Below are 14789 nucleotides of genomic sequence, written 5' to 3' on the forward strand. Positions count from 1 at the left end.
GAGTATGCCAAATAGGGAAGCTTAGCAGACCAGCCTTTCCTACAAATCAGGCCTGGAGAGCTACTGGAAAGCTCCAATTGGTGCACACTGATGTGTGTGGACCAATGCAGACTCCATCCCTGAATGGATCCAGATTCTTTGTCTTGTTCATTGATGATCATTCAAGAATGACTTGGGTGTACTTCCTAAAGCAAAAGGGAGAAGTGGCTGCTGTGTTTAGAAGGTTCAAAGCTGAAGTTGAAAACCAAGCTGGAGTTAAGATGAAGGCTGTGAGAAGTGACAATGGAGGTGAATACACCTCAAATGAGTTTGAATCAACTTGCAGGGAGGCTGGAATATGGCATCAGTTTAGTTGTCCCTACACTCCTCAACAAAATGGAGTGAGTGAGAGAAAGAATAGGACAGTAATGGAGATGTCTAGGTGTTTGCTAACTAAAAAGGAGCTGCCAAAGGAATTGTGGGCTGAATCAGTCAATACAAGTGTGTATTTGCTGAATAGGCTTCCAACCAAAGCTTTAAAGGATCAAACTCCATTTGAAGCATGGTATGGAGTTAAGTCTCAAGTGGATCATCTAAGAGTATTTGGGAGTATATGCTATGTACTCATACCAGCCATCAAAAGGTCAAAACTAGATGACAAAGCAAGGGCTGGAATTCTGGTAGGTTACAACCTCCAATCCAAGGCTTACAGAATCTTCATTCCAGAGTCAAGAAATGTTGTTGTTTCAAGAGATGTAAAGGTTGATGAGAGGTCAGTGTGGAATTGGGAAGAGAAGAAAATTCAGGTAGATCCACAGCCACAGCAAAGAGAACAAACTGATAGGGCAGATTCTGAAACAGAAGAAGAAATTTCAGTCAAGGGAACCAGACCTCTTGTTGAGATTTATGGCAGATGCAATGTTGCATTGCTTGAACCAACATCTTACCATGAGGCAACTAAGTCTAAGGAGTGGAGACTTGCTATACAGGAAGAGTTGTCCATGATAGAAAAGAATGGAACATGGGAACTTGTGGAAAGGCCTACAGGGAGGAAAGTGATCCAAGTAAAGTGGATCTTCAAGAAAAAACTGAATCCTGATGGTTCAGTTTTGAAGCACAAAGCTAGGTTAGTTGTGAAAGGGTTTGCACAACAACATGGTGTGGATTTCCAAGATACTTTTGCCCCGGTTGCAAGACATGATACAATCAGGTTAGTTCTAGCCTTGGCAGCCCAATTCAAGTGGAAAGTGTATCAAATGGATGTTAAGTCAGCTTTCTTGAATGGTTGGTTGGATGAGGAGATCTTTGTTGAACAACCTGATGGATATGAAGTCAAGGGGAAGGAAGACCAGGTGTACTTACTGAGAAAGGCCTTGTATGGCCTGAAACAAGCTCCAAGAGCTTGGTACAGCAGAATCAATGACTATCTAATCAGTCTTGGTTATGCAAGAAGCCCCAATGAGCATACTTTATATGTAAAAAGGGCCAATGAAGATGTAATAATGGTTTCTCTGTATGTGGATGATTTGTTGGTAACTGGAAACAATGGAATTCAAGTTGAAGAGTTCAAGAAAGCAATGCACAAAGAGTTTGAGATGACTGATTTGGAAGTAATGACTTACTTCCTTGGAATGGAAATCCATCAATCTCAAGATGGCATTTTCATTTGTCAAAGGAGATATGCAAATGAGATGCTCAAGAAATTTGGAATGGATGAATGCAAGTCAGTTGCCACACCTTTGGTGCAAAATCAAAGGCTACGCAAAGATGATGGAGCAGCCTCGGTAGATGAGACAGATTATAAGAGGATGATTGGGAGTTTATTGTACTTGACAGCAACAAGGCCTGAGCTGATGTTTTCAATTAGTCTCCTATCAAGATTCATGAGCAAACCAAGTGAGGAGCATCTTAAAGCAGCCAAGAGGGTGCTGAGATTCATTAGAGGAACTGCAAATCATGGAATCTGGTTCAGGGAATCTGAAAATTTCAGACTGATAGGCTATGTAGATAGTGATTGGGGAGGTTCCTGTGATGATATGCGAAGCACATCAAGGTATATTTTCCTACTGAATTATGATGCATTTTGTTGGTCTTCCAAGAAGCAAGAAATAGTGGCACAATCCACTGCAGAGGTTGAATACATATCAGCTGCAGCTGCAATAAATCAGGCTATTTTGTTGAGAAATCTGCTGGCTGATATGGAGGTAAAACAGAGTGAGTCAACTGAAATTTTCTGTGATAACCAATCGGCTGTTGCAATGGCTAAGAATCCAGTCATGCATGGTCGAACTAAGCACATAAAAATCAAGTTTCATGCAGTGAGGGAGGCTAAGCAATCCGGTGAAATTAGATTGACACACTGCAAGGGGGGAAATGCAATTGGCTAACATATTTACTAAGTCCCTAAGTAGGTCCAAGTTTGAAGACATGAAGCTCAAACTTGGTGTCTCAAGCAAAACTATCAAGGAGGAGTGTTCAAATGAGTGATATTTTGCTTGAAGCATTATTTTTGGATTAAACTGGAGCTGAGTTCTGGCGGCAAAAGTAAAATGCTGAAGTTTAAAACTGGTCTGGAGCAGTTCACATAGCTGACCTGGGGGCATGCTGAAGTGATGTATTTTGGTGAATTCAGCATGTATTCAGGTTGCCAACTTTGTAGCTAATTAATGTGATGTAATCAGAGTTGCTAAAGATGAGTGGTTTGGATGTCATTTTGGACTAAAATATGTTTTATGGTTAGGTGCAATAGTGTCTGTCATGTATATATGTCTGCTGTAATTTTCAGATTAATGGAATGCAATATTTCAGCTCTTTTCCTTTCTTGTTTTTCACCCTTTTCTCTCCCGTAAGACCACATTCATGCTCATAAAACCAACAATGAGTTCTTGTAATTCAGTCTGGAGAGCTTTGATTTTACCATGGAGATTTCTCAAAGAAGCAATCTTTGACCAGAAGAAGATGGTAAAACCTTTATCGGCTTCAATAAGGATTGCCCCTATAGTTTCCATGGTAGGAGAAGTTGAAGTGTTTATATAGTCTCCAAATAGTGACAAAACATGAACAGATGGAATGAGGATCCCGAGAAGTAACAAGACAATGATTGAACCCATTTTGTCCCCATTAACACTACAGTCCAAACTAGGAAACCGCTATGGATATTCTCATTTTTGCTTCAGCATTTGGTCTCTAACTTCGTGTTTGCCTACAAAGTCATGTATGTACAAAGGATTTGTAACGAAATCATAAACCATGGAGCCTGGAACTCCAAGAAGAAGACAAGGAATGACCTTATTATAACTAGAAAAGTCAATAACACAAGATATCATAAGTGCTATTTCAACAACCAATTAATGCATGTTTAGATCTTTCTGCTGAGTAATCTCTGGTTCTCAACTAAATAGATATGCAGCTATACGTTTCTTGAAATGAGATGCATTAACAAAATTAATTATTATTAATACAGAGACACTTAAGCTTTAGACACTCTACTGACTTAACTAAGCTGACTTAATTTTAATTCTTGATACCCTCGAAGTGATGGCATAGGATGATGAGAAAAATGTATTGGGGAGGTTAATTAATCACAGATCCTGGTTTTGAGTCAATCCAATTGATGAGACCAGACATCTCTTCTTCTCTTAAAGATCTGAAAAATTGGACTTGTTTCGTGCTTAAAAGCTCGATCCAACATACAAATATTCCCTAGTTTTCTTCGGTATTCACCATAAGATGAAGAGGCTATTTTTTTATAATCATAAGATATGATATGTTCTATTTCATTTTAAGGTTGCAACTTGGAGAAGTTAATTAAAAGAATTTTATAGGATTGGTAACATTAAACATAAAACTTTATACAATAAAAATTAATGTGCTTGTAACATAAAAGTAAGATTAGTATAATATTAAATTTAGATCTATAATAACACCCCACTTATACATAAACTCTTTTTTTTTTTTGTTTGTATTCAAACTCCACACTTTTAATTCAGATTAACTTGGTTTCTGGAATTATTTGTGAAGATTATATATATATATAAAGAATAGTTGAAGAACATTTTTGGAATTCACTTTTAGATGTAATATATCAAAATATGGGACTTCTTTGGACTTTAATTGTTTATGAACCGGTTTGAACTTTGAACATGGACAAATTGAGACTTAAAGCCCATCTTGCTTCACTTACAGGGCCCAGACTATTAAGTAGAAGTAAATGGGCAGTGTTGTTAGAATCAGCAGGCCTAAACCAAAATACCGAACAATTAATCTCACTTTGTAAGTTTACTAAAAGCTTAATAACTACATTTATAATAAAATCCATAGGCATTACAGCTGATTAAAACAACCAACAGAAGATCTAAAATCAATTTATTCTAATTAAGCGTAAATTCCATCCGGATGTTTGTCTATCTTAAGCATGCAAAAGATAGGAGACAAGAGGAGAAGAGTAAGCAAAGGAACATAAAGACAAAGACATCCTACAATAGAACATGCCTTGGGATAGGATCCAAAAATAAAATACCTAAACAAGACTAAAAACAATTATATACAATATCATTTTTACCTCAGGACAAGCCATGAGTTAGGAAAACTCATTTTCGTCACATGTTGCTTTTGAAGATAGTCATAGTAATCCCCGAATCTCCGCAAGTCTGCCGTGGAAGATTTCATTTTGTTGTGGTCCATAGCCCTATCTCTCACCATGTTCCGAATGTGGTTTGAATTGTCCAAACATCCATAAAATCCCCCTTTGAAAAATCTAATGTTCCTCTCCCTCCAAATGAAATAAACCGTAGCACCCAATCATAATTTACCTATGGTATACTTGAGTTTGTTTCTCTTCCAATTCATGGACAAGAAATTAACATAGTCATCCCAAGGCGCCTCCCTATATCCAAGAGAAGAGACCGCAAGAACTTTGCACCAAATGGACTTTGTGAAAGCACATGAGAAGAAAAGATGATCCAAAGATTCTTGGGCTGATTTACAAAAATAACAACATGGATTTTGAGTAATACCATACCCCATGAATTTGGTCTATTACTTGTGCAGAATTAAGAACCCTTTCAAGTGCCTGCAATTTGCAACTTGTTCGAGCATGCACCACTTGAACTGCATGCCTCTTCTTCATGTAGTATTCAATAGCTGAAGAGACATGTATTCTCCTTTTCTCATTTTACATAAATTTATGCATATTCATTCTTGTTTTCCATGACACCATTTGGCTTCATATATACAAGTTATTTAACTTCTTACTATAAAAAGAATATAAAAATTGAGAGTTGAGAATTGTGAAATTAATTTTTGGATGCTCTCAAAGATTAAAAAAAAAATATAAAATAAAGATAAATATTAAAATACTGATAATATCTAAATAGTAATATAGCATTAATATTAACTAATTAAATATTAATACAATTATATCAAATTTGGATAAGTGTGATCAGCAGAGGATATTTGAGACGTAATTTACAAATAATAGGGTGTTTTTGGTTACAGTAAACCTCAGGGGAGGTATGTGGTATTTTCCAGCGCTTAGGTGTGTCTTATCATATTAAAAGAGTAGCTTAATATTCTTCTGATATAAGTAGTTTAAATATTTCAAGAGAGATAGAATATATGTCACCATCACTGTCATCTCTGTACTCACCGTCAATTTGAGCCTTATCGATTTCTTCTCCGATTTCATCAGCCACTGTTTCAAGATGATAAGCATACCTAAGCGCTGAAGCACATCTATGAAAGTAACCATTAGCATTTTTCTAATCTCTTCCTTATTTATTAGTTCCAAGAGCTCTTGCATTATTAGCAATTTCATAATCAAATTCAACTATTTAAGAACTAAAGCCATTAGAAAATAATAGCTAATCAGACAATCTAACTGATGTCAAATCGTTTTTTTTGTGTAATTTGTAAAAGCCAGTAAGACAATTTGGAAAGTAACTAAAAAATCCGCAGTGTCTTTTTTTCTCTATTTTATGCAGCAAAATTTTCAGAAAACTGAAGTTTCTTTAAATGGTTAATAAAAGTATTATTTCTTATATGGTCTATAGAAGATATATGGCAATTGATAACATAAATACTCGTATATATACGTACAAAAAGTTAGTTTACCTTGGAGTCACCAGTATATATATGGAAGGAAATAATTCCACCATAAGCTAGAATGAAGATTTGCTGAGCGTGGATTAATGAATTGCTTTGCATTTTTATTGTATAATATACGAACTCTGAAACTTGACAAGACATTAAGAAAGCAAAAGGGAAGAAAGGCTGTGAGGTGAATGGTGATAGTGCCTTCACACTCATGCATTATATAGACAGCCACACGAGAATTTTACAGGACATGTTTTTCTTCTCTTGTTCATTTAACTCCTTTTTGTTCTCTTTTTTTCCTTTATATGAAAAGGTTTATTTTATACACCCTTTATGAGATTTTTTTTCCTTCTATGGTTGCTTTGCTTTCATGTAGGCTGTCCCTTACCATTTAGGAAACCTTTGCTTTTTCTAGGGACCCCTTTTTCTGTTGAGATTGTGGAGTCAAATTTAATCCAAATTATAGTTGGATTAGGACATGGGTTTTCCCAATTTGTGTTTAAGTAGAATTGTTTTCTTTTAGGAATACAATTCCGGAATAAGATTATAATTGTATTAAGAATTAAAGTATAATTCCTATTAGGATATGGGTTTGAGTCCTATTAGGAATGGTGTCCCATGTATTACCTATAAAAAAAGGTTAAGTGCTAGAGTTAGATATCACAAATTGATTAGAAGGCAAAGCCACAATTTGAGAGTGAGAGCCACCAAATATGGTTTGATGAGTGAGCCAATTTGTGAGGCTTGTGAGAGATTCTTGTAATTTATTTTCTTCTTCTTCATAGCAAAATTCCGCAACGGCAAAGTGGACGTAGCTCTCATAAGGAGAGTGAACCTCTATAAATTTGTGTTTGTGTGTGTGGTTATTTTGTGTCCTTTGTTCGCATTATTTTCGCTTTGAGGGATTTAGTATTTACTAGTATTCAATTAAATCCCCCTAACAACTGGTATCAGAGCAAGGTTCAAGGAAGAAAGCGATGGTTGGAGAAGAAGGAGGATCTGCACCTGGGGTCAACAAGTTTGATGGAATAGATTATGCATTCTGGAAGATGCAGATTGAAGATCATCTGTATGGCAGAAAATTACATCTACCTCTCTTAAGAGAAAACCTGAAAAGATGTTCGATGAAGATTGACACTCCTTGACAGACAAGTATTAGGAGTCATTCGATTAACATTGACCAAGAACATGGTGAATGAGACAACCACAACATGGTTGATGAAGATCTTGTCCAATATGTATGAGAAGCCTTCTGCAAATAACAAGGTACATCTTATGAATAAATTATTTAATCTTAAGATGAGAGAAAGTGCTTCCATGACAAAGCATATGAATGATTTTAATACAATTATTAATCAACTGTCATCTGTAAAAATTGATTTTGATGAAGAAGTTCGTGCTTTAATTCTTATGGCCTCCTACCAAATAGTTGGGAGCCTATGAGAGTAGCAATTAATAATTCAACAGGTAGTGTGAAATTAAAACTCACAGATGTTAGAGACAAAATTCTTGCTCAGGAGGTTTGCAGGAAAGATTCAGGTGAGATAACATTGAATGTTTTGAATGTTGAAACAAAAGGCAGGGGCTACAATAGAAAATCAAACCGAGGTAAAGGAAGATCAAAATCAAGGAACGGAAGAAGCAAGTCCAGGTTTGGGAAAAAGGTTGAGTGCTGGAATTGTGGCAACAAAGGCTACATACAGAGGAATTGCAAAGCACCAAAGAAAGAGGAGAACAACGATAATGACCCCGCCAATGCCGTAATTGAGGAGGTACAAGATGCTTTACTTTTATCTATTGATAATTCTATTAACTCTTGGATTTTAGATTAAGGAGCTTCATTTCATACCACTGCACACCATGAAATTCTAGAAAATTATGTGGCTAGAAATCATGGAAATGTATACCTAGCAGATGGAGAACCTTTGGACATTGTAGGTATGGGTGATGTTAGGTTGACAATGGCAAACATATCTGTGTGGAAAATCCAGAAAGTAAGGCATGTACCAAAATTGATGTGCAATCTAATATCAGTTGGGCAACTTGACAATGAAGGGCATAGTGTGTCTTTTTTGGATGGTGCATGGAAATTTACTGAAGGAGCCATGGTGGTTGTTTGTGGAAATAAAACTAGAACTCTTTACATGACTTCTAGTTACAGTGATCCAGTTGTAGTCGCAGATGCTAGTGTTACCTCGAGTTTATGACATTGTAGACTTGGGGCATATGAGCGTGAAAGGAATGAAGGAGCTTCAATCAAAGGGAAAACTACCAGAGTTAAAGTCGATTGATCACAGTTTGATTGAAGGTTGCATCCTTGGCAAACAAAGAAGAGTAAGTTTTTCCAAAGTAACAAGAGAACCAAAGACAAAGAAGTTGGAGTTGGTTCATACAGAGGTGTGGGGACCCTAATAGAGATCGAGGTGCTGACCAAGTTGATGTTCCCAAATATTCTCAAAATCCTTTGCAAGTAATTGGCGGTCCAATGACTAGGGAAAAGACAAAGAGGATGAAAGAGGCTTTGCAAGGCTTGATCATGGAAGTGGAATACAAAGAGGCTGTACTAGAAGACTATAAATTCGAAGATTTCAAAACTTCACCAAGGATGGTCTATTATCTTTTTATGCAAGGGGTAGATTCGGAAGATCAAGTTGGAAGCAAGAATTAATTTAGGAATTAATTTTCATTTATTTAATCTTGGGCTTTTTTTTATGTTTTAATTATCATTAGATTCTTTAGTATTTTATTTATTTAAGGTTTAATTAGGCCCAACCCGTTTTTCAATTAGCTAGGGTTTTCTTTTAGGGTTTGTTGCTTATAAAAAGGAGCAGCCCTGTTATTTTTTGGGGGACATATTATTATCAATTGAAGTTTATTTCAGAAAGCTATTTGCTTTGCCTTTTTGTGTTCTTGATTGAATGCATGAATCTTGACTTATCAAAGGGAGTGATCAACCTTTGTGGTGCCTCAAGATTAGGGTTTTAAGGACTTAGTTTCCTTAGGGTTCTAATTCGATCATCTTCAACACGTTCATAGCAAAACAATTTGTTCCTATTCTATCATTTGGTATCAAAGCTTTGGTTGCTGGAAACAGGTTATTTATCTCCAACACTCTTTGTCTGCGTTCTTGATTAAAAAAAAATATTGAATTCGTCTTTTCACAGTTCTTCTGCGTAAAAAAGAAAAGGCAGCCAAAAAAAAAAAAAAGAACAAAGTGGCAATTTCGAGTTGTTAAGTTTCCCATTCTTGTTCTCTTTGCTAAGTATCCTATTTTTGTTCAATTAAGTTTCCAATTCTTGTTTTTCTTGCTTGAGTTTCTTATTCTTGATGAATTAGTTTCCTTTATTCTGTTCTAGTTTCCTTTTTATTTTGTTCTAGTTTCCCTTTATTTTTGTTCTAATGATTGTTTCAAGCATATACAAGGTTGTTTTGTGTCTTTTGCCTTCTTAATCATTTAGCGTCAATTTCAGTGATATCTTTCACATGTCTTTTGCTTTCTTTTAGAGTTTTCTTATTTTTCTTGGTTCTTTAGAGTCATCTTGGGTCTTTCTTTCTGTTCACTGTTTGCCTCAACTAAGTTTTTAAAGTTCTGATTTTTGAGATTGTCACCATCTAACCGGTTGTTTCTTGAGATTTGTTGAATTCTTTGATTCTGTTAAGAACATAAAAAGGGCTGGCTTGGCTCTGAGTGGTAAAAGGCAAGAGAGATCATCATCAAGAAAAAGCCAGCGTAGTGTGAAACATGAGTGATAACAATCTAATTTGAGTGCAAACACGTGAGGGAGTGTGTGAGGAACAACACCTTTTATTTTATTTAATTTTACTAGTTGAAACCATGAGTAAGGAGGGAGGAGAACCACAAGAGGTTGACATTAAATTCTTCATCAAGGCTGTTAATGACCAATTTAAATTGCTGAATGTGAGATTGAATGATTTGGAGTCCTCTTCCGGTTCTAAATCACATAGAAGAGGTGAGTTCGATGAAGAAGACGAAGCTGATTCCGAAGTGAGAGAACAAGTTATGAACGGACCAAGAAGGTTGACTCCAAAGGAGATAATAATATAGGCAGTATAAAGATGGCAATTCTGACTTTTCAAGGAAAGAATGATCGTGAGCTATACTTGGAGTGGGAAAGAAAGGTTGAGCACCTATTTGATTGTCATAATTACTCTGAGGAGAAGAAGGTAAAGCTAGCAGCCGTGGAGTTTACAGATTATGCAGGTATATGGTGGGATCAATTGGCGATCAATAGGTGTAGAAATGGTGAGAGGCCTATTCAGTCATGGAAAAAGATGAAGTTGGTGATGCACAAGAGATTTATACCTAACCATTATTATAGAGATTTGTATAGGAAGTTGCAAGGGCTGGTTCAAGGTTCCATGAGTGTAGAGGATTATTATAAGGAGATGGAAATCGCCATGATTAGAGCAAACATAGAGGAAGTCAGAGAAGCAACAATGGCTAGATTCATTGCCGAATTGAACAAGGAGATTGCTGACGTGGTTGAGTTGCAACATTACGTAGAGATGGAGGAGCTACTGCGCAAAGCCGTTAAAGTGGAGAAGCAAATCAAGTCCAAGAGGTTCAGATCTGGTTCGTCCTTTAGCTCTCCATGGAGATCAAATTGGAAGGACAACAAAGCTGCCTTTAGAACAAAAGAAGAAGCAAAGTCAAAGAATTCGGTTGCTGTTCCTACAGGTAAACCTGAAAATAAAACTCTTACTAAGTCACGTGATATTAAGTGTTTTAGGTGTCAAGGATTCAGACATATTGCTTCCGAATGCCCAAAGAAAAAGGTTATGGTTGTACGGGCAAATGGAGAAGTCGAAAGTGCTAGCTCAAGTGACAATGAGATGCTACCATTGGAGGATTGTTCTGATGTTGAAGTGGAAGAACCTGTGCATGGTGATTTACTTGTTACAAGGAGAGCCCTGAGTATACAGCCTAAGGATGAAGGAGATGAGGAGCAACGTGAGCATATTTTTCACACAAGATGCCACGTGAAGGATAAGGTATGTATGTTGATTATTGATAGTGGGAGTTGTACTAATGTTGCTAGTACTTTGTTGGTAGAAAAGTTGAATTTGAAGTGGAAGAAGCATCCTAAACCGTACAAGCTACAATGGCTGAATGATGTGGAGAAGTGAAGGTAACAAGCAAGTTCGGTTCCTTTTCAATTGGCAAGTATGAGGATGAGGTTTTTTGTGATGTGGCACCGATGTATGCTGGTCATATATTGCTTGGTCGACCATGGCAGTTTGATAGGAGGGTGTCGCATGATGGGTACAAAATCGTTATTCTTTTGTAATGAACAACCGAAAAGTTGTATTAGCCCCTCTTAAACCCTTTGCAAGCTTAAGGACCAGATTAGGATAGCAAGGGAGTGCAAATGAGAGAGAAAAAACAGTGTGAGCAAGAGGAAAATAGAAAGAGAGCAAGTGAGGCAGAGGAAAAATGGAGAGAAAAGTGAGCAAAAGGAGAGAAAAGTGAGCAACATGGAGAGAAAAATAAAAGAATGAGTTGTACTTGCTGAAAAACATGAGGTTAAGAGTGTAATGATGGCAAGGCAACAAGTACTGTTACTTATGTACAAGGATGTTATTTTTTCTAACGACCTTAAATCATCTTTGCCTAGTATTGTCGTGTCTTTATTGCAAGAATTGAGGACCTATTTCTTGGGAGATTCCTATGGATTACTCTCTAAGGGAATTGAGCATCAAATAGAACTTCATACCTGGTTCCGCCATACCAAATCGACTTGCATATAGAGCATCCCGAGGAAACAAAGGAGATACAAAGGCAAGTGGATGACTGTTGCAAAAGGGATTTGTAGGGAGAGTCTCAACCCATGTCGGTTCCTTCTCTTAGTCCCAAAGAAAGTTGAACATGGCGCATGTGTGGGGATTGCCGAGCTATTAACAAGATAACGGTAAAGTATAGACATCCTATGCCAGATTAGATGATATGCTTGATGAATTGCATGGCTCTCAATTGTTTTCTAAAATTGATTTAAAGATGACTATTATCGATTCGCATGAAAGAGGAGTGAATTGGAAAACTGCATTAAAACTAAATATGGATTGTATGAGTGGTTAGTAATGCCTTTCGGTTTAACTAATGCACCTAGTACATTCATGAGGTTAATGAACCATGTCTTGCGTGCTTTCAGGGAAATTGTGGTAGTTACTTTTATGATATTTTAGTTTATAGCAAAAATTTGGATGAACATGTGAACACTTGATGCTGTGTTTAGTGTGTTGAGGGAGAACCAATTGTATGCTAATCTTAGAAGTGCACGTTTTGCATGGAATCTGTTGTGTTTCTTGGATTTGGTGTTAGTTCGCAGGGTATTAGTGTTGATGAAGAAAAGGTAAGGGTAATAAGGGAATGGCCTACACCTAAGAATGGAACGAGGTGAGACGTTTTCATGGTTTAGCAAGTTTTTATCGAACGTTTGCTAAAGTTTAGTTCTATGCTGCACCTTTGAATGAACTTGTTAAAAAGAATGTTGTTTAAGTGGGAGATGTGCATGACCGGCTTTCAAAACTTTGAAAGATAAGCTAACTAATGCACCTTGTTGTGTTTGCCTAACTTGATAAAGCTTTTGAGATAGAATGTGATGCATCCGGGATTGGACTAGGAGCTGTTTTGATCCAGGATTCCAAACCAATTGCTTATTTTAGTGAAAAGATAGTGGGAGCGTTGAATTATCCTACTTACGACAAGGAGCTTTAGCATTAGTGAGAACTCTTCAAACATGGCAGCATTACTTGTGGCGAGGGAATTCATCATTCATTCCGATCATGAGAGCTTGAAGTTCTTGAAGACCTAGGTAAGCTTAATAAAGACATGTAAGTGGTTGGAGTTCAAGAAACGTTTCCTATGTAATCAAATACAAGCATGGAAGGAAACGTTGTGGCTGATGCATTGTTAGGAGGTACATATACTTACTTCATTGCAAACTAAATTACTGGTTTTGAATTGCTTAAGGATTTGTATGCCAATTATTCTGATTTCAGCCAAGTATGGAATGCATGTGATAAGTGTGTGTGTTTGGTGACTTTATAGGCATGAAGGTTTTATTCAAGAAAGATTAATTATGTGTGCCTATTTGTTTTCATGAGTTGTTGTTAGGGAAAGTCATGGGGGGGTTTGATGGGTCACTTTGGGTGTTCTAAAGACTCTAGATATATTATGTGAGCATTTTATTGGCCTAATATGAAGCATGATGTGCAATCTGTTTGTGATAAGTGCATTACATGTAGGCAAGCAAAATCTAAAGTTAGACGGTGGCTTGTATACCTTTACCTGTACCTAATCAACCTGGATTGATATATCTATGGATTTGTTTTAGGATACAAAGACTCAAAGGGGTAAAGATAGCATATTTGTTGTTGTTGATAGGTTTAGTAAAATGGCTCATTTTATTGCATGTTTAAACAAACGCGCAAACACTATTGCGATTTGTTCTTTAAAAAAGTGGTTCGTTTGCATAGTTGCCTAAGAAATTATTAGTGATAGGAATGTTAGGTTCCTAAGTCATTTTGGCACACTTTATGGAATAAATTAGGAACCAAACTGTTATTTTCTACTATGCACATCTCAAAGGATAGTCAACTGAAGTAGTTAATAGGACACTCACTACTTTGTTGCGTGCTATCATTCAAAAGAACTTAAGGCAGTGGGAGAAGTGTTTGCACAATTGAGTTCGCATATAATAGGATTGTCATTCTACTTTTTCATTTTCTCCTTTTGAAATTGTTTATGGCTTTAATCCTCTAACACCTTTGGATATTTTACCTTGCCTACTAATGAGCATGCTAATCTTGAGGTAAGAAAAAGGCATTTTTGTGAAGGATTTACATGCCAGAGTTTGGGCAACATTGAAAGGAAGAATGAGCAATATGCTAAGCAAGCCAATAAGGGCGTTTGAAGGTGTCTTCCAACCTGGAGATTGGGTTTGGGTGCACATGGTAAGGAGAGGTCCCACACAAAGGAAATCAAAATTGTAACCTGAGGAGATGGACCTTTCAAGTCTTTTGAGCGGATCAATGATAATGCCTACAAGCAGATTTTCCAAGCGACTATGGTAATGTTAGTGCAACTTTTAATGTTGCTAATTATCTTGTTTGATGTAGGAGATTCGAGGACGAATCCTTTGAAGAGGAGGGGAATAATGGAGATCGAAGTGCTGGCCAAGTGATGTTCCCAAATATTCTCAAGATCCTTGAAGGAATTGGCGGCCATGACTAGGGCAAAGACAAAGAGGATGAAAGAGGTTTGCAAGGCTGGACATGAAGTGCAATACAAAGAGGGGTGTACTAGAAGACATGTAAGACTAAAGTCGAAGATTCAGCTTTACCAAGGATGGTCTATATCTTTTTATGCAAGGGTGATTCGAAAGATCAAGTTGGAAGCAGGATTAATTTAGGAATTAATTTTATTTATTTAATCTTGGGTTTTTTTTTTATGTTTTAATTATCATTAGATTTTTAGTTTTTATTTATTTAAGGTTTAATTAGGCCCAATGCCTTGTACTTAGGCCCACCTTTTTCAATTAGCTAGGGTTTCTTTAGGGTTGTTGCTATAAAAAGGAGTAGCCATGTTATTTTTGGGGGAAGATTATATCAATTGAAGTTTATTTCAAAACGTATTTGCTTTGCCTTTTTGTGTCTTGATGGAATGCTTGAATCTGACTTATTGATAAAAGCTTGAA

The sequence above is a fragment of the Pistacia vera genome, unplaced genomic scaffold (genome assembly GCF_008641045.1).
Source record: "Pistacia vera cultivar Batoury unplaced genomic scaffold, PisVer_v2 Contig896, whole genome shotgun sequence".
Classification (NCBI taxonomy): Eukaryota; Viridiplantae; Streptophyta; class Magnoliopsida; order Sapindales; family Anacardiaceae; genus Pistacia; species Pistacia vera.